The following is a 27,284-nucleotide window of genomic DNA, read 5'->3' on the forward strand; positions in this document are numbered from 1 at the left end:
TATTGTCAGCAACAAATCTCCATATTGCAATAGATGTACAGCGACGGCAGAACCAGTATTCCGTGACACTTGAACGGTGGGCTACACGAAGTGCGAAAACTATCACCGCTGATCTACTTCAGCTGTCACTTCTGGGCTAAGAATATTAGATTTTAGGGAGTGTTCAATTGGCATAGGAGATAATACATCGAAAATGAGCAAAGTAAGCCTTCACGTTTCAGTGTCGAGACAGTGGAAATTAATACTGTAGGGGAGATAGTAGCATTCATTTTCCCACCACCACCTTGCGTGTGGTAATTCCAAGAGGTTTTTTTTTCATCTAGTATCAATCCTAAGAATTTGAAGTGTTCTACAATCCTGCCTACCAACATCGTCGTGGTTAATGTTGAACTATGGCAGATAGGTTAGTGTTCAAGCATGCGTCTTACTTTCCATGGTTCAGACGAGCCGAAATAAGAGACAGTGATTATAACTTATGCGATTCTTCACTTACAGGCGTTTAGGAGTAAATTCTCATACTTTCAGAAGTTTCTCCTTAACTCTGGGGGAAAATAGGAGATAAATAATGCTTGTGAAGTTACGAAATTTTGCAATAAGTTACAATGTAGTTTTCTAAAAGTATTGCGTAATATGGTACACCTACATGAAGATATCTGCTTGCTTTCTTTGTTGTTTAGATCTTTTCCACTCTCCCCTTTAAACGTATAGATACGACCGGGAAAAGACTTGAAAAGCAAGCAGTCTCCTCTGCATTATGTCTTCTGGCTTATATCCTTCTGACACGAATAGCAGATCTTCTTCAGTCCACAGGCTATAGTTCTCCTTTACCCATTGACATGCTTTCCCTGCCCGCTTTGTTAAGAGCATGACATTTTCATTAAACACTCGAACCAAACATTACTCCCTGAAAAGTTCTGTAAACCGACTCATGAGCTATCTCTTTGATGTATAATCTATCTACGGGAATATTTTTATCGAGGGTTTGTTTCTATCCTTTCAACTAGACACTTAATACTTTCATTCCCTTGAACGCACTTAACAAAATATACAACGCGGCGGACCAGACTCGCATAGAATCTCACATTGCGATTTTCAACCCTCGAAGACACTCGCAATTTTACAATTTAACGAAAGCAATTTAATTTTTCTCTTAAATAATAACGCGAACTACGTTCGTCATCGACCAATTCTTGTCACTCAATTGATTCGTCTTCATTTCCTGAAATATTGATGCCGACCAGAGAAACAATAACAAGAAACGCGCAGAAGGACATGTCATTTTAGGAAATATGTACAATCAATCGTTTGGTTTATCGACACATTTATCCAAATCCAGAAGTGTATAAAAATAACAACAAATGTTCGTCTTAAATATTTAATGCGAAAACGAGTGAAGTGTTTCAAATGTGATTGATACGAATTTTAACTGTAGCTTTTACTCGCGTTAGGATTCCACCTTAAAATTTAATTTACTTGCCACAGGCGTGAAGAGTACTGCTTGCTGTATTAGGTCAAAGAAAAAAAAAGTACCACGTCACACCGATTGTAACCCAATCTCGTAATGCGAAAAGCGTCGTTTATGCAGCACATTTAGAATCACTATCATACTGTTGCCAGCGACGTTATTAGAGGAGATATAAAAAAGAGTAATGGAAGGTAACTCAATGATAACGTGTATGGCCGTTTAAAGAGTGTATAATAAAGCACGTCTTGCGTTATTCACTGCTCGAGCATGAATAACTTGCTTGCAACAGGAAAGATAACCTTGCATTGTCCTCCAGTAAATGCGATATCCGTGGAGTTTGTTATTCACGCGCTTGAGATAAGGAGTTCCGCTGAAGACAGTGCTAGCATTTACGAAAGAAACTATCAGAGGAGGTAGTTGCATACCATGTCCAACGGATAAATACTTGAGTAAAAAAGACTGTTACACGTGCATCGAGCGAGGAGACGCGTTTGGGAGAATCAGAGTACAAATCTTTGTCCTGTGCTTGATATTTGCGTTTTCCATAGTTACTCTAAATCGCTTTAAGTGCGACGCTGTAATTGGGACCTTCGAATTGTAGCTTCAAGTTTCCTGTTCTATCATGCAATTCCATCCAGCAGTTACTCTGGTAATCGCGTCTTCGACGGGACCTTAAACCTCATTCTTTTTACGCAGTAATGAGCCACGTCGCAACTTCCTTGATGTGCATGCACTTTCTCTTCCTGGTAGAATTCCTTAGCACTCGAAGTTCCGACCGTGACGCGGCCGGAAGATAAATTAAGATTTTCATGTTTACGACACCAGCAAATAATCTACCCAGGTGGCTAATTTCGGTACAACAGCTAAGAGTAAGTTAGAACAACGGAAAATACAAAATCTCGCGCCGTATTTGCTTAAAGTTGACACCTACCTTTCCAGAAATTAGCAACTTGCCTTGCAATCATGTCAGTTTGACATAGTGGGTATCATTGTGGATAATCTCAACACACATGAAGTTGTGCAAAGATGTGGCGGTTGATCCATCGAACGCGACATTATATGGCTTGCTGGCATAAGCACCACATGGGCGTCCGCAAGAGAAGGGTATGGGGGCATTTGAGCCTTTCTCTAATAAAGGGTATAGATTTTTATTCATTGCAGAATTATCACGCTGTTTTAGAAATATTGTGTCTCATTACACAACAGGTTTCTCATTCAGAAACCAGATTTGATTTTTTTCTGATACGATGTTTTACCTCTTTTAAGAAGGAAACAATTCTAAGCGCACGTGTCGAAATTAGACAGCGGCTGGACCGTGCTGTATCTAGCCTTTCCGTGATGCTATTGCCTTCGTTATCACACGTATATGAAATAGATGGGTTCAGAAGACCATAAGGCCAGGCAGGATCTCAACGGCACCATGCGACTAGCTGACTAGAGGTACGACATACAGTTTGCTCGACCGTCCAGATCTTACAGCCACATCAGCCCAAGTCAGACTTGTTAACACTGCAAAACAACGGACAGCGTGTCGAAGTCTTGAACATCACAGACTTCGTTAATCATTTTGTGCCTCCACAATAAAGCGAATGTTAATAAAAAGAACCGCAGCCGTTTTTTTTTTTTTTACATATGCGTTTATTACACCACAACCGGTGTCTCTCTGAATGAACATCTTCAGGTGACAAGATGTGCCTGTGTCGTAACTAAAAAAAAGCGTAACACTCAGAATAACGCTAAAAAGCACTTGATACATCATGACGATTCCAGGGCATAGATCGCGGCCGCCGCTCGGCCTGTGCGCCACAGTTCGTGAGGATACACTTTGCCGAATGCCTGGGACAAAAATAGTCAGCAATACATTCAAGATTCACAACAAAAGGTAGCGCTCTACTGACCCTGAGGACAATGAACGTTGACAGACGGCATTTGTCACCGTCTGACAGGCCCAGAACTTGACTTTATGGTATGGGGTGCCATTGGGCATTCAACACGATTAGTTCGGATTCACACTGACTTCAATTTGGACGGCAGGTCTTACGTGTCGATAGTGTTGAGGCCAGTGGCTGTGCCTTGTCTTCGAAGCCTCCATAACAGTATCTACCAACAAGATAACACAAGACCGAATGATACCCTATCTCGGTACAAAGGCCGGCCGGTGTGGCCAAGCGGTTCTAGGCGCTTCAGTCTGGAACCGCGCGACCGCTACGGTCGCAGGTTCGAATCCTGCCTCTGGCATGGATGCGTGTGATGTCATTAGGTTAGTTAGGTTTCAGTAGTTCTAAGTTCTAGGGGACTGATGACCTCAGATGTTAAGTCCCATAGTGCTCAGAGCCATTTTTTTCGGTACAAAGGATATTAGACTGTTGGTCTAGTCAGCATGTTCTCCAGATCTCTCACATACTGAAAATTATTACACCCAAGTGACTACTTTCCAATTCCCTCTTAGGTGCCTCGCAAATGGTTCATCGAACCACTGTCAGTCAAAAAATTTCCCTTTGCATTGCGACAGGTGCTACATCAACCAGTTTCGAATTATTTCAAAATAAAAACAGACTTGGTTGCGAAGTTGTTTAGTACCAATCACGCGTTTCGCGGTCTTGGGGCATCATCAGACTGTGTAAAGTTAGCATGATATGTAACCTATTCGTCATAAAGCCATATAAAATGGAAAAGGGACATTTTTCATTTCTTATCTTTTTATGACGGATAACATATGCGGTCACTGTCACGTCCATTTTCTATTTTTGATATGGCTACATGGCGGATGCGTAACGTATCAGCTACTTTTGTATAATCTGATGATACCCCAAATGGGTGAAAAGCGTAATTGATATTAAATAACTTCGCAACCAGGACAGTTTTTATTCTGAATTACTTTCAGACGATTTGTCTACCCTTCTACTTTCCCACAGCTCATTGGGAAACGAACACACATATATTTCCGTACGAGCCTGATTTCTCTTATTTTATTGCGATGACGGTTTCTCGGTTTGGAATTGGGTCATCAACACGGGATAAAGTTCGTGACTGAATTTTTGTGAAAAGTTCTCGCCGCAGTGAAAAACGCTTTTGTTTTAAAGATTGCCATCCCAACTCGTGTATTACATCCGTGACACACTATCCCTTGTTTCGCCCTTCTTTGAAATTTTTCAACGTCCTCCGTCAGTCTAGCAGATTCGAGTTCCTTACCGCACATCAGTACTGCACGAGAGGACGGACAGCCGTAGTGTAGGCAGTCTCTTTAGTAGATTTGTTGGATCTTGTGAGTGTTCTTCTATTAAAACACAGGCTTTGGTTATAAGTGCGATCGTCCCAATTTGATTTTTAAGTAATTGTAATCCCGCGGTATTTACTTGAATTGACAGTCTTTAGATTTTTACGATTCATCGTGTTACCGAAATTTAAGATTCCTTTTAGTATTTATTTGGATGACCTCACAATTTTAATTATGTAAATTGCAATTTGTTGTAATCTTCAGCGAAACTGTAGCGAAAATAAACAAATATCAATAGTCTTAAGGCATACGCTTTATAGAGTCCACGTTTACTGGAGATTTGTTTTCTTGTTTCAGTCCACACAACCACCTCTCTTCTACTACAAGCGTTTTGTTTTCTATACTTTGAGAGTTTTTTTATTTTTTACTGTATCGAAGATGAAGCATTCGTCGCTCATGAGGTATACATTTTAGAGCTACTTCGTAGTAGGCACGCAACCTGATTAGAAGTCCCTTGTAAGGACGACACCAAAAGCCTTCTGGCAATCTAGAATTTTTGTATCAATCTGAAATCACCTGCCGATAGCACTCATACTTCATGAGAATAAAGAGCTGGTTGTGTTGCACGATATCTTCTGAGTCCGTGCTGATTATTTTTCGAGATAATCGTTACAGCGTTTGGTGTGAGTCGTATAATTCCTGTTGCAAAAGAATGTAATTGAGCTGAAATTAATGCTCATCTACTGGTACCATTTGTATGTGCACCATTCGGATTTGACTTGCAAAAACAATCACCCTTAAGTAACTCCCTACTGGAACGAGTCTGATGGTTCAAATTTGGTCCACCTGTATGTTGGACCTCGGCCTAAGATAAGTTTCAACCATTTGAAAAAAAGATTGCTTTGTTTGTATTTTGCAACCAAAAACAGTTTTTCTTAGAATGTTTTTGAAGCCTGGTACTTTTTTGAACTTCTACGAATCGGTTCAAATATTCCACGATGACAGATAAATGGATAAAGTCGAAGTGAAATTTCTTTATCCGCTAATCTCTATCTCGTTGCCGAGATTCGATCGTTCAAATATGAGCTAAATGTAGCACGAAAATTGCTCTTATGCGACCTAAATGCACAGAAACGGTTTAAATACATTCTTACGATAAAATTGCAAACTAGCTTTTAAAAGTCTAGCCTCATCCGGATTTTACTTGCAAAAAGAATGTTTGTAATTTTTTTTTACGCCCCACTTCTGTGTTTCAAACTTACTCGAATCGGTTCAAATTTTGTTAGAAGGTAGACAGAGATGTGAAATTAATGTCGTCCTGTTGTTTGTGACATCTTTATCCGTTGCCACGATGTAAGCAACATTGTACGCAAGACGATTAAAATAACCTGTACCGGACCAGTCGTCGCTCGAATCAACAAAAATCTTCGTCTTTTGTTAAGCTATTGCGGTCTAACGTGAAAATTATAGTAAAGAAGAAGCTGAGAACCAGAGTGAGAAATGCTGCTATCGCATGACAAGAAAAGACGAATGTATACTGGGCAGAGCGAGGGATAAAAAAGGGAACTCGCTTTTCGACTCACCTGTCAGCTTCAAAGACATCAAAACATCTTCGAATATTCGCGCTTGCTACGAGTTAAAACTACTTTCCCAGCGCAATGCGCTCTGTTAGCTGCAGGTTGTTAGCACATTTGCATCTTAAAATTTATAGCCTAAAATTCCTGATGCTGTGCCCAAACTCCAGGAGATTCGCCAGCTGTAGTAAACATGGCTGAAGGACACAGATGTTATAGCTAAAAATGTTTTTATGGGGATATGCAATTTCTGGGAGTGGATTTGTTCGGGGGGGGGGGGGGGGGGGGAAGTAAATCATTTTTTGATTTCTGGGTATGACGGGGGCGACGGACGATTTTTCCCCCCAAGGGGACCAATTCAGCCCCAAACCCGTCCCCTGTGGAATATAGTGAATGTTGTAAGAGCAAATACACACATTCATATACTTCTAGAGACTGGGGTGCAACTAAAATAGGAAGTACCCGAGAGTGGGGGCACATCTATAATACGAAGTATCCCAGAATGGGGACGCATGCATCCTAAACTATGACACGTTGCACCATATTGCAACAGAGGACAAATGTCATGTTGTATGACATGGTGGCACGTAATGACGTCATGTATCATGTTACGGTAGTCGACACAGTGCGTTATATTACGTGACATGGTAACTAATACTAATAAGTAAAGAAGTACATTTATGTGAATATGTATCGATGTAAATGTCTTCGAAGCTGCCAGATAAGTCGAGAAGCTAGTTTCCTTCTTAAATAACACTGACTGCTAAGGACATATTGCCTTCTTCGTGCTATGACAGGCGCATTTTTCTTCTGGTTCGTAATGTTCGAACAAAAGACATGTTCCAAAATGCTGCTGCAAACCGACGTCAGTGAAATGGGTCTGTAGTTCAGCGGATTTCTCCTATTTCCTCTATTGTGTTTTGGTGTAACATGTGCAACTTCCAGGCTATTAGGCAGGAATCATCCGTCGAGCGAGCAGTTTTGTGTAAGAATGGAGCGGTTATATCAGCATACTCTGAAAGAAACTCAAATGACATACAGTCTGGACGGGAAATGGGTTGCACATGGATTGACGAGCAACTGACATACCGCAGCTCTCCAGACACTATGACATGAATTCGGGCACGGAGCTGAATCAGCTTGGAGTGGTCGTCTCGTATATGTCATCCAACGTCAGTTCGTCCCAGTGTGCAGCTGGATAATGTGGTAGCTCTGTGTACTGAATTTCGCATTCTGTTCATACACAAATCACCCACGGATTTAACCGTGTTTTCTTCCTACCGTACTGTTGTTGTTGTGGTCTTCAGTCCAGAGACTGGTTTGATGCAGCTCTCCATGCTAGTCTATCCTCTGCAAGCTCCGTCATCTCCCAGTACCTACTGCAGCCTACATCCTTCTGAATCTGCTTAGTGTATCCATCTCTTGGTCTCCCTCTACGATTTTTACCCTCCACGCTGCCCTCCAGTACTAAATAGGTGATCCCTTGATGCCTCAGAACATGTCCTACCAACCGATCCCTTCTTCTAGTCAAGTTGTGCCACAAACTTCTCTTCTCGCCAATCTTACTCAATACCTCCTCATTAGTTATATGATCTACCCATCTAATCTTCAGCATCCTTCTGTAGCACCACATTTCGAAAGCTTGTATTCTCTTCTTGTCCAAACTACTCATCGTCCATGTTTCAATTCCATACATGGCTTCACTCCATACAAATACTTTCAGAAACGACTTCCTGACACTTAAATCTATACTCGATGTTAACAAATTTCTCGTCTTCAGAAGCGTTTTTCTTGCCACTGCCAGTCTACATTTTATATCTGCTCTCCTTCGACCATCATCAGTTACTTTGCTCCCCAAATAGCAAAACTCCTTCATTACTTTAAGCTTCTCATTTCCTAATCTGATTCCATCACCCGACTTAATTCGACTACATTCCATAATCCTCGTTTTGATTTTGTTGATGTTCATCTTATATTCCTCCTTTCAAGGCACAAGACACCGTACTGTATAAACACAATAAATGAAATTCTGTTACTTGAGTCCTTTGTGTGTCGCAACATTAATGACCAGCAGAGTTGACACGTAGATGTAGCTCTGTCAACAGAATTGTGCAGTAGCGACGCGGCGAGCTGCGAAGGACGGCCGGGCCCATCGCACCGCGCAGGGACGTTTCGAGACTAATTAAATTCTAGCCGTGGCAGGAGCCTTAATTTCCGGACGAATTTCGGGGCACCGGCCTGGCGGCGGCCGCCTCCTGCGCGCTGGCAGCCGCTCGGGTCGTAAAGTGGCGAACTGTTCCTGCAGGAGGGAGTGCCGTGGAGGGGCGGGGAGGAGGGGGCGGGGCGTGGATTGGCGCGCAGCTCGCCTTGTAATTTCCGCAGCGGCAGCTCCGCGAGGAGAGGCGGCGAGAGGCTCGCGACCGAGCGCCCCGGCGGGCAGTATGCTAATCCCGGCCGCGTATCAGGCTCTATCATATAAAGCCGTAAAAGCGGCCACCGCCGCTAAACGCCCTCTCGTTTTATGTGGCCGCGCCTAATAGGCGGCCGCCGCCCGCTTTATATTTCGCAGCGCCTTTTTTATTGCACGGGGGATAAATTAAATTCTAGGTCACGGTGGGAGATAAATTTCTGCACCCTTGCCGGTCCTTTTCTCGGTTATTCTCTCTTCGCCTCCGTTCCTTTGTTTTACATCTCCCCCCCCCCCCCCCTCACCCCACCCCCTCTCTTCGATTTTTATTTACTACGTCATCCCATGCCGTGTTAGTCGTCCTGTCGTTACTGCCTTCAGCGAGCTGTGCTTGTAGTTATCTCTTTTACATCTACATCTACACTACTGGCCATTAAAATTTCTACACCAAGAAGAAATACAGATGATAAACGGATATTCATTGGAGAAATATATTATACTAGAACTGACATGTGATTACATTTTCACGCAATTTGGGTGCATAGATCCTGAGAAATCAGTACCCAGAACAACCACCTCTGGCTGTAATAAAGGCCTTGATACCCCTGGGCATTGAGTCAAACAGAGCTTGGATGGCGTGTACAGGTGCAGCTTCAACAGGATACCACAGTTCATCAAGAGTAGTGACTGGCGTATTGTGACGAGCCGGTTGCTCGGCCACCATTGACCAGACGTTTTCAATTGGTGAGAGATTTGGAGAATTTCCTGGCCAGGGCAACAATCGAACATTTTCTGTATCCACAAAGGCCCGTACAGGACCTACAACATGCGGTCGTGCATTACCCTGCTGAAATTTAGGGTTTCGCAGGGATCGAATGGAGGGTAGAGCCACGGGTCGTAATACATCTCAAATGTAACGTCCACTGTTCAAAGTGCCGTCAATGTGAACAAGAGGTGACCGAGACGTGTAAGCAATGGCACCCCCTACCATCACGCCGGGTGATACGCCAGTATGGCGATGACTAATACACGCTTCGAATGTGCGTTCTCGCCGGCCGCGGTGGTCTCGCGGTTCTAGGCGCGCAGTCCGGAACCGTGCTACTGCTACGGTCGCAGGTTCGAATCCTGCCCCGGGCATGGATGTGTGTGATGTCCTTAGGTTAGTTAGGCTTAAGTAGTTCTAAGTTCTAGGGGACTAATGACCACAGCAGTTGAGTCCCATAGTGCTCAGAGCCATTTGAACCATTTTTGTGCGTTCTCCGTTATGCCTCCAAACACGGATGCGACCATCATGATGCTGTAAACAGAACCTGGATTCATCCGAAAAAATGACGTTTTGCGGTTCGTGCAGCCAGCTTCGTCGTTGAGTACAACATCGCAGGCGCTCCTGTCTGTGATGCAGCGTCAAGGGTAACCGCAGCCATGGTCTCCGAGCTGATAGTCCGTGCTGCTGCAAACGTCGTCGAACTGTTCGCGCAGAGGGTTGTTGTCTTGCAAACGTCCCCATCTGTTGACTCAGGGATCGGGACGTGGCTGCACGATCCGTTACAGCCATGCGGATAAGATGCCTGTCATCTCGACTGCTAGTGATACGAGGCCGTTGGGATCCAGGACGGCGTTCCGTATTACCCTCCTGAACCCACCGATTCCACATTCTGCTAACAGTCATTGGATCTCGACCAACGCGAGCAGCAATGTCGCGATACGATAAACCGCAATCGCGATAGGCTACAATCCGACCTTCATCAAAGTCGGAAACGTGATGGTACGCATTTCTCCTCCTTACACGGGGCATCACAACAACGTTTCACCAGGCAACGCCGGCCAACTGCTGTTTGTGTTGGTTCAAATGGCTCTGAGCACTATGGGACTTAACATATGTGGTCATCAGTCCCCTAGAACTTAGAACTACTTAAACCTAACTAACCTAAGGACATCACACACAGCCATGCTCAAGGCAGGATTCGAACCTGCGACCGTAGCGGTCACGCGGTTCCAGACTGAAGCGCCTAGAACCGCACTGCTGTTAGTGTATGAGAAATCGGTTGGAAACTTTCCTCATGTCAGCACGTTATAGGTGTCGCCACCGGCGCCAACCTTGTGTGAATGCTCTGAAAAGCTAATCATGTGCATATCATAGTATCTTCTTCCCGTCGGTTAAATTTCGCGTCTGTGGCAATTTTAATGGCCAGTAGTGTATAATCCGCAAACAGAGCAAGGGTACTTCTGGTACCACTAACTGTTCACCGCCTTCGCTGTCATTCGCGAACAGAGCGCGGGAAGCATGGTTCTCGTTAAACCTCCGTATTTTCTCAAATTTCTCGGATTTTCTTGTTATAATTTCCGCGAGTCGTATGCGAAAGGAAGTCAGTGTTTGTGCTAACTATTCTTATGTGAAAACGCTTGAGCATTTTGAAATATAACAAACATTATTAACATTCTAAATCATTATTCCTCATGCCTACGTATTTATTTCTCAATGCAGTAACTCTGGCGACGAGCACACTTTTCTGAACGAGAGATTGTTACTGTTGAAGGACTTTGTTGACAGAGCCACAACCTCACCTATGCTTGCACCGCTTCATTATTGCCAAAGTGAAGTTCTCGAGGGTGTTCTTTCCGGTTTGGTAACACATGAAAATCGGAGGAGGATGATTGATGACAGAAAGAACCCAGTACGTGGGATTGTTGCAGGTCTCTTAGCACTCGCGTATGGTCTGGTATTGTCGTGCTGAAGGAGAAGATGGTCCGTGTGTTGACGAACTCTTAGAATTCGAGACTCAGATTACAGGATGTTGTTTCTCACTCGCCGATACAGTTACGTTACACACCACCGTGTTACACGCTTGAATTTGGAGCCCTCTAGCGGCAGGGAGCTGAAAATATGTAGATGTGAGGAATGAAGATGTAGAATGGTAATAACGTTTGTTTTATTTAAAAACTTTTAAGTGTGTACAGACAAAAAAACTGGAGGCATTGCTTTTCAGAACTTTTTCGTAATACGTTGCCCTGCTCTCCCAGGAACTAAATCTCGGAATTTCAATAGTAAACCTCTCCGAAAGTCACAACTCTTTTCTCGCAACTTCTGCCACTGGAATTTTTTGAGCAACTACGTAATGCTCTTGTGCCCACTAAACCATTCCGTGATGAAACGCGCTACTCTTCGTCGGAACTTCTTCATCCCTTTCATTGGCGCAACGTGTTAAGGTCCCAGACTAACGAACAGTACTCGAAAATCAGTGGAACAAATGTTTAGTAAGTTACTTCTTTCGGAGATGAGTTGAGTTTCGTTAAGGTTTTTGCTACTAGTCTCAGCCTAGAATCTCTTTTTCTAATAAACTTTCTATGGTCATTCCACTTTTGGTCGTTCTGTATAATTACCGTAGTTACTGTTTCCATTGGTTTGTCACCAGTAGTATAAGCGTACTGTAGCGATTTCTTGGCCTTCATTTCACAGTTTCCGAACGATGAGTGTCGTGAGAATCTAAAATCGTATCAGTATTCAGTGGGAATCCTAAAAAGCGATACGAAATCGCACAATTACATAAAATCATTACAAGGAGAGACGAATGGAAGACTTCCATTTATTGGAAGGATTTTGGGAAAACGCAGTGCATCCGTAAATGCAGTAGCATACAACACGCTATTGTGACCAATTCTAGAGTATTGTTTTAGTGTTTTGAGTCGTTACCGGATTGGCATGACAACGGACATCGATGTCAGAGGCGGTGCTAGGATGTTCACGGACTGGGACAGCCAATACGCATGTGTCACATAAATGTTCGACGAACTCAACTGGAAACCTTTGGGGAAGTAAGACGACGAGGTTCTCGTCAAACCATGTATTCTGAGAAGCCTGTGCGACTATCGTATAGCCACAATTGTATGTCTCACATAGAGGTCATGAGCATAATATACGAGACACTAGGGCGCCCACATAGGCATATAGGTAGTCATTTTCCCCTCGCTCATTAGGCAAACAAAGAAGTACAGAAGATCCGTAATATCGGTACAATGTAGCCTCCGCCATGCACTTCACAATAGCATGTGGAGTATGTCTGTAGATGTAACTGCCTTTGGTTGCGTCATCGCAAATAAGGAAATGGTATTCGACCAATAGGACTATGAACTGTGCTATTAAGCACGGTCAACATCCAGCTGTAGTGAGTGTGTATCTCTTTTACTCGCTAAAGAGACAAATGAATCTCCACATCCTGGGATTTTCTACTTATAGTATGAACTGGTATAATGGATATATGCAGCCTGAAGTGACAAATGAAAGTTTGTACCAAGGCCGGCATTTGAACCCGCTTCTTCAGCTCAATAGGCAGATGTCCTAACCCCTAAGCCAGCTTGACACAGCGGTACAGTGAATGGGAATTTGGATTGAGGAAGGAGGCGTGCTGGTAGTCCGTGCAGTTGTGCAAAGCCATTGTGCAAGGGTGGCATAATGTTTGGCACATGTGACCCGGGTTCGAGTCCCGTCCTTGGTACAAATTTTCACTCCTTAATAAGGCATTGCTGTGTTTCAGAAACGTTTTTTCTTGGCCTTTCCAGGGTGCATTTTGCATCATATTTCCCTCAGAATTATCTAATTGCATTTAACTACATTCCGTTGCCCTTCTCTTACTTTTGTTGGTGTTCATTTTATGACTTTTTTAAGACATGTGAATTTTGTTCAATTGATGTGCCAAATCCTTTGCATATTCCGAATCTGAAATTTAATTCTTTTTTTCAATTTTTCTTTGATTTCCTTTACTGGCTGTTAAGTTCACAGATTGAATATCATATACTTTAAAATATCTTGTAAGGTCGCAACTGGCCAGTCCTCATGTAGCAATACATTTTTTGACAAAGCCTTACTGTCCATGCAGAACCATGGTTTCGACCTTCAGAAGTTCACACCTGTTATGGAACCGAAAATACAGAAGATGCATCAGATATCTTATCGCAAGACCTATTTTCATAGGAAAGCAAGTATGGCAGTATGCCCAAGCAGCTGAAATTTGTATCTGTGTCCACACAGCAAATGACGTTTGGATGTGCAAAACATGCGTTTTTTGATCAACTTATTAGTTCGACGATCAAATTTTAATCTTCTACTCATTTTCTAATCGATATATTTTACACATACTGTTTATTCAGCGTACACCCTACCTCCAGGTCATTTGCGTTTATCTCAGGTGGTAATGTATTACTTTAGGGAAGATTTATGCATGCACTACTTGTTGTAGGACCATTAAAGTATGGATCTGGTTCTGAGACATGGTTGGAACCAATGAATAATATGCTGGAGTCTATAGGAACCTTCTTTAATGTGTTGTGAAAATATTTAGGCAGGCTCACATATTTTTTAATTTTTTTTTTTCTGTCCACCCCAACGCAGATTGAACAGCTATTTTCGGCAGATGCTGATAAATTCGTTTCAGATTTTCGCCTTAGTTTTGCATGTGATGATTCGAATTCTTGATAACGCAGAAGTTCATCATTTTGTTAAGAATGTATTCAGTCAAAGAAAAAATACAGGAGAGCGTGCCTGAAGAGTTTGGTGAAATCTCTTAAATTTCCTTGCCTTTACTGCCGGGATTTTTAACCTCTTGCTTTTGTCATTTTACCTTCCTTATGCACTTTAATTGTCTTTTAAACACGACCTTTCAGCAACAGGGGCACATACATCCAAGACTTGACTCGCCCAGGAAGCATAAAATACAGTACATGCAACCGAAACCAGATACAATTGAAATTTGATGCCTGGATCCTCTAATGCAACGAATAGTTAATAAGCACAAGTAGTGCTTAGTCAGTAAAACAGGTCAGGATGTAATTTTAATCATCCGAATTATTGCAGAAGGGGGACGAACACAGAACTATTTAAGGCAGCTATGAGATATCGGGTATACGCCATTAAACTATACGAAAGGTTCAGGAAAGAGTTGTAAACATATTGTTTTCCGATAATGAGGATACTGTTGACATACCGGATGGTTATAATTAAAGTGCAGCTATCCACCGACGCCCGTTGTGTTCTGTACTCATCGTAAGGCAGCAAACCTTGGTAGATACGCTAATGCGTTCATGTAGAACCGACCAGAGCTGGAAAAAATTTGTTCCAATTCTGGCCACCAGGTGCAAATATGGTGCTGTACAGCATCTCGTCGGCATCTCGGGTGCTCATATTGAACAAATTTTGTAAGTGGAGATTAAGAACAAAATTATGCCCTTCTCACTTGTTTCACGTTACTAATCCATTACAAAAAAAATGGTTCAAATGGCTGTGAGCACTATGGGACTCAACATCTGTGGTCATCAGTCCCCTACAACTTAGAACTACTTAAACCTAACTAAACTAAGGACATCACACCCATCCATCCCCGAGTCAGGATTCGAACCTGCGACCGTAGCGGTCACGCAGTTCCAGACTGAAGCGCCTAGAGCCGCACGGCCAAATCCATTACATATGGAAATATTTCAAACCATCTTTCTTACATTCACAGGGCCATATATGCATCACGTAGCCAAAATTAGGACTATTTTTTTTCATCGTAAAGCTGTTGCGCATTAACGCATTAGAATATATAGCAATTTCGTTGTCATACAACGTTTGCATCCCACATTGGACCTCTGAGTAGCTGTACCTTTAATTACAACCACCCGGTATACAAACGGTTCGAGCCATCGAAAAACTTTCGCCAAGTATTGGTAAGCAAGCGATTATTCTGACCCGAGGTTGAGATTGGTGACTTTGTTCCCTAGGACGTTAAAGTTGCTAAGACTTTGTAAAAAGGGAATTGTAATTTTTTTGATATCACTTGAGAATTTTTGAAAACTATTTGCAGTCATGTAGTAAATACGATTAACAAATTCAGTCTGCACACAGTAATCACAGCTTTGCTCCGTAAACCTTGAGTAAGAGGCACACAGAGTCATATCTTCCATGTTGTTCCAACTTTCTTTCATTCATTGCAAGTAGTTTCATAGTAAATCTTACTTCATTTTTGTCTAATTCGAACTTGAGCTCACTGTCTAATGACAACGACCTGATCTTCCCATATTGGAACACCATTAAAAAATTTAGTTACTCTTCAGAAAAGTTTTATCGTTTCTTTATTGATCATTAGCTTGAGCATAGTTGTCCGCAACTGAGAGCAAGAGAGAAGGGCGCGGTTGGCGAGGAGTGGTGGAGAGGAGAAAGAGATATAGCGCTGCTACAGCTGCGACGTATGCGATGAATAATGCAGCCTTGCATGTATGCAAATGATTGATCTTGTCATAAGCGGAGGCAGTAATTGCGACCCCGTACGATAGCCGCTTTCCGAGAACTGTTCTTCGAAAAGCACAGGCGGCCGCTGTTATTTGTCCCGCTTGGCGCGTCTTCCGAGAACTTCCGACTTCTGATCTGAGTGTTAGCGCCAGGCCGCGATTTCTGGGAATTCCAGCCGGCGGCTAGGCCTTTGTTTCGGGAAGAGGCTACAGCTCCGATCGTTCTCTCCCGTATAACTTCTACTTTCTCACGTTACTCGACGCCGTTAGTGAGGGGTGGTTCACTGTAAGAAACGTTCAAGTAGTCAGAGTTCCCGAAATTTATCCACTGTAGCGGAACGTGGTGAACTTCAGTTAAATATCGTTATCTACAGACATTTCTGTGTCCCGGCTTAAACGAAAGAATAGTAAAGGTTGTTGCTGTTGTGGTCTTCAGTCCTGAGACTGGTTTGATGCAGCTCTCCATGCTACTCTATCCTGTGCAAGCTCCTTCATCTCCCAGTACCTACTGCAACCTACATCCTTCTCAATCTGCTTGTGTATTCATCTCTTGGTCGCCCTCTATGATTTTTACCCTCCACGCTGCCCTCCAATGCTAAATAGGTGATCCCTTGATGCCTCAGAACATGTCCTACCAATCGATCCCTTCTTCTAGTCAAGTTGTGCCACAAACTTCTCTTCTCCTCAATCCTATTCAGTACATCCTCATTAGTTATGTGATCTACCCATCTTATCTTCAACATTCTTCTGTAGCACCACATTTCGAAAGCTTCTATTTTCTTCTTGTCCAAACTATTTATCATCTATGTTTCACTTCCATACATGGCTAATAGTCAAGGTAGTATTTGTCAAACTGACAAATCAGTTTAAAAAGTTCCTTTAACAGAATTTTTTCTTTGTGTACATCATGTCAACATGCATCATGCATGGATAAATACAATTACTATGAATAAGAGAAAGAGCACGATAGTATCAGATTATCAATTTCTGGGGCCACCGAACGAGGTGGCGCAGTCGTTAACACATTGGACTCGTATTCGGGAGGACGACGGTTAAAACCCGTGTCCGGCTAGCCAGATTTAGGTTATCCGTGACTTCCCTAAATCACTTCAGGCAAATGCAAGGATGTTTCTTTCGAAAGGGCACGGGCGATTTCCTCTCCCTCCCACACAGTCCAACCTGTGCTCCGCTTCTAATAACGTCGATGTCGACAGGACGTTAAACCCAGTCTTTCTTCCTTCCTTCCTTCCCTCCCTCCCTCCCTCCCTCCCTCCCTCCCTCCTTCCTTCCTCTATTTCTGGAGCCAGTCTAGGGGAAACACTACTAACGTATATCAAATAGAACGATCACATCACATCGCTCGTAGGGAAAGAATTGGTAGATTCTAAAGGTGGATGGTGGGAATATGATGTGCATATGTAAAGGAAATCGCATAAGAGACGCTCGTGCGGACTATTCTAGACCACTGTTCCAACGTTTGGAGTCTAGACAGTACGTCAGTACAACAGAAATGGTAGTTAAACGGGCATATCTTGAAGAAACCTTGTAGTGTAAATTTAGAGCACCGGTACCGGATGTAGTCTACGCCATAATCCTACAGAGTCCTTCGCATATTTCGCATGGTATACAGAAGGATAAAAATAACAGATGAGGGTGCGTACAGAGTCTTCACAGTTAGTCACTCCATTCATGATCAAACTTTTTCAAGGTTTGATTAATAACTGTACAATGTAACATTCGCCATGCAGTCTTCAATCACTTTCAGAGTTCACTGGACACTCTTGGATGACCAAATGTAGAATTCGCCCCAAACCCAACAAAACACAAACAGTTCTCTTCCAACACAGACATTTGACGAAAAAAAAGACAGCAAGACGATAACGACATTCAACTATCACTATGGAACACGTCCACTCAGCCAGATACCTAGGAGTACACACGACCGACATCTTAACTGGAAAACACACTTGAATCACTTACTAAACAAAAAGCCACTCAGACAAAATTTAATAATACAGGTGCAAGGACGCTTCCATGGCTACAGCGATGAAATAGCTTTAAATACATATAAAACATTCATAAGACCATTATTGGAGTATACAGTCGCCTTACATCGCTGAAAAACTCTTCAAAACAGGAAGAAGACTTATACGCAGCATCACCAAAGTACCTGCCACAACCACAAGCAATGAAGTGTACACAATAACAGGTATAGAACCACTGCAAACCAGAATGGCCAAGCTCAGGGCAAGATACGGCAAACACATACTCTACACAAGGCCAGACATGGAGGATATTCTCACCCTAAACGGAAGAGAAAATAGAAAACCGGCCGGCCGTGGTGGCCAAGCGGTTAAAGGCGCTACAGTCTGGAACCGCGCGGCCGCTACGGTCGTAGGTTCGAATCCTGCCTCGGGCATGGATGTGTGTGATGTCCTTAGGTTAGTTAGGTTTAATTAGTTCTAAGTTCTAGGCGACTCCTGACCGCAGAAGTTAAGTCGCATAGTGCTCAGAGCCATTTGAACCATTTTGAAATAGAAAACCTAAGTACAAATACATACCACCCTCACGCAAAATAGCCCAAAACACAGGTAAATCATTCCCTGACATCGTCCCAATCCTGCAACCCCTAATCGAAAACGCAACACCAACACACCTAGGCGAAAGAAGGTTGGATTAAACACACACGCGCGCACGCGGACACACGCACACAAGAAACCAGCAAACAGTCTAAGCAACACCGAACACTTGACAATACCGAACACGCCCTCTCAAGGATCAATTAACAACTAAAAAACTGTCAATTAGAATTGAAAATACATAAGGAAGAGACGGAACAACACCTATAAATGTACATCACTATATCCAAAACACATTGTAAAACAACTACGCACGGAATCTGAAATCTACAACAGATTACCGAAATATATGTATAACGATCAAGAAAATCAACCATGAAATTTACCATGTCAATACTAACAAATTACTTACAAATTACACCTCACTTATATATCTTCAACCTTCTTATGCACATATCCTTCCTCATACTGCATTTCTGTCCACAAAAAAAAAGAAAAAAAGAAATGTGTCGTCAGTAGTGAAGTAGTAACAGCAGAATGGGTCGTTCACAAGAGCTCAGTGACTTCGATCATGGAGTAGCCATTGGATTTTACCTGAGTAACACATCGATTAGGTACATCTCAACCCTTCTAAACCTACCCAGATGGACTGTGGATGTGATTGTGAAGTGGAAACGTGAAGGAACAACCACAGCAAACCAAGACGGTCTAGGCCTCATTTACTGGTGTAAATCAGCCGAAGGAATCACTCAAGTTCCAGAGTACTATCAGCATTCCAGCTAGCCCAGTGACTGCGCCTACGGCGTTAAATTAATGGGACACAGTGGTGCAGCAGCTCCTCAGAAGCCACACATTTTTATAGTCATCTGTAAGCGACGCTGGAGGTGGTGTAAAGAGCGACGCCACTTCAGTGAAAGACTGGAACCGAGTGATCTGGAGTGATGGATCACGCCATACCTGATGGGAATCCGACATAACAGTTTGCTTTTGGCGAATGCCTGGAGAACGTCACCTGCCATCACGTCTAGTGCGAAGAGTGAGCTACGGAAGAGGTGTTGTTACGATATGAGGATATTTTTCGTGGTTAGAGTGTCGTCTCTTTATTGCGCTTAAAAAAGGATATAAAGAAATTTTACAAATGGTTCAAATGGCTCTGAGCACTATGGGACTCAACTGCTGAGGTTATTAGTCCCCTAGAACTTAGAACTAGTTAAACCTAACTAACCTAAGGACATCACAAACATCCATGCCCGAGGCAGGATTCGAACCTGCGACCTTAGCGGTCCTGCGGTTCCAGACTGCAGCGCCTTTAACCGCACGGCCACTTCGGCCGGCAGAAATTTTACAGTTTTGTACACTGCATACACTAGAGGAACACTAAGGTTCAAATGGCTCTGAGCACTATGGGACTTAACTTCTGAGGTCATCAGTCCCCTAGAACTTTAGAACTACTTAAACCTTATTAACCTAAGGACATCATACACATCCATGCCCGAGGAAGGATTCGAACCTGCGACCGTAGCGGCCGCGCGGTTCCAGACTGAAGCGCCTAGAACAGTAAGGAAATGACAATTGTATCAGCATGACAATTGTATCAGCATGACCGTACTCGTTGTCATAAAGCTTCATCTGAGAGCCAATGGTCTGTGGACAATAACATTCCTGTAATGGGCACGCCTGTCCTTGAGTCCCGGCTTGAAGCCAGCGGCACAGCTCTGGGATGAGGAAGACCGTGGAATTCGCTCCAGAACCTAGCGTCCAACGTCACTATCATCTCTCGTTTCTGCTCTTGAGGAAGGATAGGCTGCCAGTCCTCCACAGGCATTCAAACATGTCACCTAAAGTGTCCCCAGCAGAGTTGAAGCCGTGATCATCCCTCGTTTCTGCTCTTGAGGAAGATAATGTACATAAGTTGACACAGAACAACAATTTGATACTGGTTTGTCTGCAATTTCATATGTCTTTTTTCATTATTAAGTTGTTTTCGATGCGTCCAGTCGAAGAATGGTTTGACGGAGCATTTGCATACAAAATGTCTGTAACCCAAAAAGTCTCGATTATTCTTTGTGACACGTTACGGCCAAAGCCATAACCAAAAACTGAACCATAGATTCAATGTTCCACATCAGAAGCCTGTTATGTCCATTAGAAGTGATTAGTGTGAGGCAGAGCCTGCGTCACTCTAATGTATAGTACAGTTGTTGACGTGAAATATTGACTCGGAGCTTCAGGTTTTATTTTTATCCGATGATAGCTGTGATCGAAACGCATCATAAGGAATACTAAACACATTACGATACAAATAATTTATATTTCATTCCTGCTGCAAGCTGCTTACCGTTGTCAAGTCTTGGTAGGTACCATTTTGTACCCCGCTCAATTCCCTCCATTACTAAATTCTCCCTTGTATTAATGCCTCAGGATGTCTTATATCGAACTAACCCTTCTCTTAGTCGAATTGTGCCATAAATATCTTTTGTCTCCGATTAGATTCAGCACGTCTTCATTAATTGTCTGGTCCACTCATCTAATCTTAAACAATCTTCTGCAGCATCACACTTCGGAAACTTTTATTCTCTTCCTGTCTGCAGTAGTGTTCATCGTCTACGTTTCGCTTAGATGTTAAAGCTACACATCAGATAAATAATTTTAGACAAGTCATTTCCAGAAAATTAAATTATCTGTTTAACTAAATCTTCATGTTGCGTGTTCTTATGCCTGTATAATAGTGACATTGTGAAGTATGCGTAAAACTAAAGTAGGCAAGATGGGACATTTGGCAACATTGAGGAAGACGGTAAATGCTAAAGAGCTTCTCCTTATTCAGTGTGACAGTATTGACGACTTAGCAGAAAAATATTTGCGATCTCTTTGGTATTGCCTGATCACAAATGACTGCCAGAGGTGAACGAATCAATAGATGAGAACAAAAAAATTCTTGCTACTGTAGCTAACGATCATGACACATTACCAAGTCCAGAGGTGGCCTTCATCCAGGAGGAAGTCTCAGCATTGTGGATGATGAAGTTAAGTTACATCTTACACTGGTCGTCGGATAGCAAAATCGGTACTGCGCTTCTGACCTTACTTTCGAGCGCTCGGAAAGCAGTCGCCAACCGCCGCGGCAAGTTCAGACGTTTTCGTTGTTGTAGTCCTCAGACAGAAGACGCAGCTCTCCACGTCATTCTATCCTGTGCAAGCCCCTTCATCTCTTCATAGCTGCAGCAACCTACATCAATTAACCTGCTTATTGTATTTAAGCCTTCGTCTCCCTGTACAATTTTTACCTCTCAACAAATTGACTACTCAGTGATACCATGCCCTATGAACCACTCCTTTCTTCTAATCAAAGTTTTGCCATAAATGTATTTTTCGCCAATTCGATTCAGTACCTTCTCATCATTTATTCGCTCTACACAATTAATCTCAACATTTTTTGTAGCACGACATTTCAAAAACCTCATCTAAATTGCTAATCGTCCACGCCTCATCTCCGTACAAGGCTGCACTCCATACAAATACCTGCAAAATAGATTTGCTAATATTTTATTATTTGTCAACAAATTCCTCTTTTTCAGAAATACTATCCTTGCTGTAGCCAGTCTACATTTTATACGCTCTTTACTTGGCCCATTATCAAAGATTCAGCTGCCCAATTAACAAAACTTGTCTGCTACTTTTAGTACCTGACTCCCCAATCTAATTTCCTCAGCATGAACTGACTTTATTCGACTATATTCTATTACCTTTGCCTTATTTTTGTTGATGTTCATCTTATATCCTTCTTTAAAGACACTGTCCATTCCACTGACCTGCTCTTCCTAGTTTTAAACCATCTGATGGTGGTGGTGGTGGTGGTGGTGGTGGTGGTGAGTGTTTAACGTCCCGTCAACAACGAGGTCATTAGAGACGGAGCTCATGCTCGGGTTAGGGAAGGATTGGGAAGGAAATCGGCAGTGCCCTTTCAAAGGAACCATCCCGGCATTTGCCTGAAGCGATTTAGGGAAATCACGGAAAACCTAAATCAGGATGGCTGGAGACGGGATTGAACCGTCGTCCTCCCGAATGCGAGTCCAGTGTGCTAACCACTGCGCCACCTCGCTCGGTTAAACCATCTGAGATAATTATAATGTCATCCGCAAAGTTTAAAGTTTTTATTTCGTCTCCCTGAACTTTTAGTTCCGTTTTACTGATTTGTCCTTGGTTTCCTTTTGCCGCTTGCTCAAAGTACAGTTTAAACAACTTAGCGGGTAGCCTAAAACCCTGTCTCATTCAACCTCTGCTTCCTACTCACCTTTCTTCAGTCTGCCTTCTAGGAGAAGTCGTAGGGTCAGCATTATCTCGCGAGTTCCTGCATTTCTCAGGAAGCCAATCTGATCTTCGCCGAAATAGAAATCTTTATTTTTTTCATTTCCTGTATATTTGTCAGTATTTGGTAACCATGACTTAACTCAAGAGGTGACCTTTCTGTGACGTATGCTACTAGGTGGGGTCTATGGGAACCTTCTGTTTAAACAGAGATTTAAGACACAAATCACTCAAAATTTTTATGTTCTGTTGTATTTCTTTTGACTATTATTTTAATGTTGTTTAAATGTTCCTTGTTTCTTTTATTGCACTAAATATAACGTGCAGCATTTTACTATTTATCAAACACGATAAAATAATTTAGTGTGGTTTTTTAAACAGTACAGATAAATGGATTGTTAGAGAACTGAATTTTACATTCTGAAAAGCTGTACTGTATAGAAAGTAAATTTCCAAATAAAACTAAATTCCAGGGTTTTGATTCTCAAATAATAATTTCACATCATAGGTTACGAAAGTTAGTCTGCAGAATTGACTTTCATTACTGCGAGAAACATCCTCAGAATAAAATTAATTCTAACCAACACTTTTAAGTATTTTATTGGAGAAACAGACAGATCACCATCAGAATCGTCGTGAAGTTCTTTCTCTGAATGACTCTCCTGTTCGATAGCAGAACTCATCACTGGCTATTGTGAAAGAGTCGTCTTTCTCGTCTACTACTTGACCTACATCACTGACACTTTCCACCATCTGCCGACTGACCATTTCATCAAATTCGGGAGAGTGAAAACTGACGCTTTTCTGCGAACACATTTCCGGTACCGTACTGCAGAAACAGGCAGGTATTTCAATAGGTGCATGTGTTAACAACAACCAAAGAAGGCGACAACGCAGCCGACAGCAATACACTTTACAGTTGGCAATCTAAGGAGGGTAGTGGGAGCATAGAAGCATTCCGCCACAACTGACCCTGGAAAGCGAGTTCAAAAATTTTCGCGTGGTCTGAGAGACCACACACAGTGAGTTAAATGTTAAACCGATGGTGCGGCAGTAATCTCTCCTGTCAGAACCCGCCTTCTTTACAAATGATGCTACTGGATTCTTCTTGAAGTCTGAGGGTATTGCACATGGGTTTAGAGGTTAGGTGCATCCTAACAGAGCCGAAGCAACACCGCGTTAGGTGAAACGAGCAGTGACGTAGCTCGAAGTAGAACTGCAAGCCGGTATTCATTTGCACGGGAGCTGTCGCCGCCCGCGCCTGCGGTATGCACAAAATGTCTCGCTCCGGCGCGAGATTCGCGGCGGCCGTGCCGTTCCTCCCGCGCGGTGTGCGGCCGCGCCGGCCCGACCAATCGGAGCCTGGGACAGCGCTTACGCACGCACGCCGCCCGCCGCGGAACCGCGGGCCTAGATGCAGCGGCGCTAACTGCCTCTAAACAGGCGGGGCGTGGGAACGCGCAGGCGCCCGACACACCGATTCCCGTGTGCGCGCCAACGCGCCCGCCGCGCGTTAATGATATTCGCAACCATCGCCTCGCGGCTCGCATCAATTAGCCGTTCATCCGACGCCGGCGCGGCCGATCTCGTTTGCGCAGCTAGTTACCACTCCCCTGCGCTTCCGATGCGGCGGCCGTTCCTCTGTGTGCTGCTCTGTTGCCTGGTTTCTCACGAACCTGGTGCCCCTACTACGTGCTGTTCCAGCAAAGGCAGGCTTTCATCAACCGGCCAACCCTTGTCACGCTGTCAGACGAACCGCCCGTAACCTGTGAGGCGACACCGAGACGAAAATTTCGCCAGTTTCTGATCACCTGCTGGTCTACATGCATTTCCAGAGCGGTAGACGGACAATAAGCTCGGAGGTTTAAGTAGACCCGTAGAGTGGCTCGGCATTTACACACAAAGAAGAGCCAGAGGAAGAGAGACACATGTGATTTTGATAGATTCACAAAAAGCAAATGACACCATAAGAATAAAGAATCTACGAGGCGTGTTTTTTTAAGTAAGTACCGTTTCAAAATTAAAAAAAAAATACGTGCTAAGATATCTCAAGAATTTTATTTTTACATGAAAGCCTGTACCTTACGCACTGACGCCATTACAGTCTGATTCTTCCTTGTTTACGTTGTGTACTGAGTGTTTAAGATGCCTCCGATAATCGTGAGTCCCGCCGACTGTGAAGTACGGGCTGTTATAAGATTTCTTAGTGCTAAAGGCCTGAAAGCCATCGATATTCCTCGTGAGATCTGTGTAGTTTACGAAGAAAACATTATGAATGATGGAATGGTAAGAAAGTGGGTGAGAGAATTTTAAGATGGCTGCACAAATGTGCATGATAAACAACGGACTGGGCGCTCTTTGGTTATTCAGAAAAGTTTGGCACAGGAAGTGGATAATAAGGTGAGAGAAAACAGACGCTTTACGATTTCCTCCTTGCTGGATGACTTTCCTAATGTTTCTCGTAGTGTTTCGTATGGCATCGTGACCGAGCACTTGAATTACCGAAAATTGTGCGCACGTTGGGTACCGAAAATGTTGACGGATGTGCACAAAACCGAACGTTTAGACAGTGCATTGACTTCCCTTGAGCGGTACCACAACGACGGTGATGATTTCTTAAGCCAAATTGTTACGGGCGATGAAACATGGGTGGCCTACGTCACACCAGAATCGAAGCAACAGTCCATGGAAGTTAAGCAAGGGCATCGTTTTGCTGCAAGACAATGCCCGTCCGTATGTGGCGAATCAGACCAAAGATATCATCAATCTTTTCGATGGGAAACTCTAGATCGTCCTCCGTACAGCCCCCATCTTGCGCCCAGTGACTACCATCTGTTCGTGCACTCGAAGAAACACCTGGGCGGTCAGCGTCTTCAAGACGATGACGAAGTCCAAACAGTGGTGATGCAGTAGTTAAACAAGTCAGGCGGCAGACTTCTATAAGGAGGGTATTCAAAAACAGGTACAATGTTATGAAAAGTGCCTCAATATTGACGGAAATTATGTAGAAAAGTAGACTAAGGTACAGGCTTTCATGTAAAAATATAATTATTGAGATATCTTAGCAAGTCTTTTTTAATTTCAAAACGGCACTTACTTAAAAAACACGCCTCACATATATCTTGACGAGAGTATACTAAGTAAGATACATGTTGCTGCAGATAATTATGTTTACGACGGCTAAGGGACAATAATTAAAATAGGAAAAGAAATCTCCCGCGTAATAATACCAAGTAATGGCTTCACACAAGGCTGCTGTATAGCACATTCTCTCTTTGAATTGTATCTCAACGAAGTTCTTAAAGAATGTACGGCCGGCCGGTGTGGCCTAGAGGCTCTAGGCGCTTCAGTCTGGAACCGCGCGACCGCTACGGTCGCAGGTTCGAATCCTGCATCGGGCATGGATGTGTGTGATGTCCTTAGGTTCGTTAGGTTTAAGTAGTTCTAAGTTCTAGGGGACTGACGATCTCAGATTTTAAGTGCCATAGTGGTCAGAGCCATTTGAACCATTTGAAAGAATGTGTGAAAAATGTGGACGAATAGGCCTAGACATACGAAGGCTATTCAGAGAGTAATGAACGGTCGTTCACAAAATGGAATCCACAGCAAAAATCCTATGAAACTTTGCGCAGGTGTTTATGGCACTCGATCGCGTCATGTCGCTCTTTTCAGTTCTGAGCGCACAGTGATCACGTAAATATATGTCTAGAACAATAGTGTCTACCGCCAGGGAAGTGTGCCCGCCGAGAGATTTCGCCTGACTTCGTGCAACACCACACAGCGTATCAGTCATGCAATTCGTTCTTCGTGACAATTCTCGGCCGCACAGTGCAGGCGCAAAGAGGACGCTCTTGCAGCGTTTTCAGTGGGAAGAATTCGATCAGCCACCATACAGCCCGGACTGGGCTCTCTCTGCTTTTCATCTCTTCGCTCACATGAACCGCTGGCTACGACAGCGTTTTGGCATAGACAAGAAGTTGCAGATCATCGTAGGCAATCGGCGGAAAACACAAGCGGCTGCCTCCGATGACGATGGTATTGGAAAGTTGGTATAACACTACGACACACATCTACGTCGGAGTGCCGACTACTCCATTTTCAATGTCGTTTACATTTCGCGACCGATCGGGTGTTAGAAAAAATAGCCCTCGTAAATGACTAATACGCCGGTCTTCTAAACAAGGAATAGGTGAAAAATGTGGTTGACGCCAGGACACTGTTCTATTAAAAGAAAAGATGCATTGACGCATTTCACAGTTAGCTGTGACATGAAAATGGTATAAAAGGCCAGAATCTCGATTGGTGAATAAATACATATAATAATCAAGGTGGAAAATGTTTTCCCCTGTAAAAAGATGTACCACAAATATCTCTTCTCCCTAATTCGATTCAGAACCTCTTCGTTAGATAGCTGATCTTTTGTAGCACCACATTTGAAAATATTCTCTTTCTTCATGTCTAAACGGTTCATCGT

This window comes from Schistocerca nitens, chromosome 6 (assembly GCF_023898315.1).
Source record: "Schistocerca nitens isolate TAMUIC-IGC-003100 chromosome 6, iqSchNite1.1, whole genome shotgun sequence".
Taxonomy (NCBI): Eukaryota; Metazoa; Arthropoda; class Insecta; order Orthoptera; family Acrididae; genus Schistocerca; species Schistocerca nitens.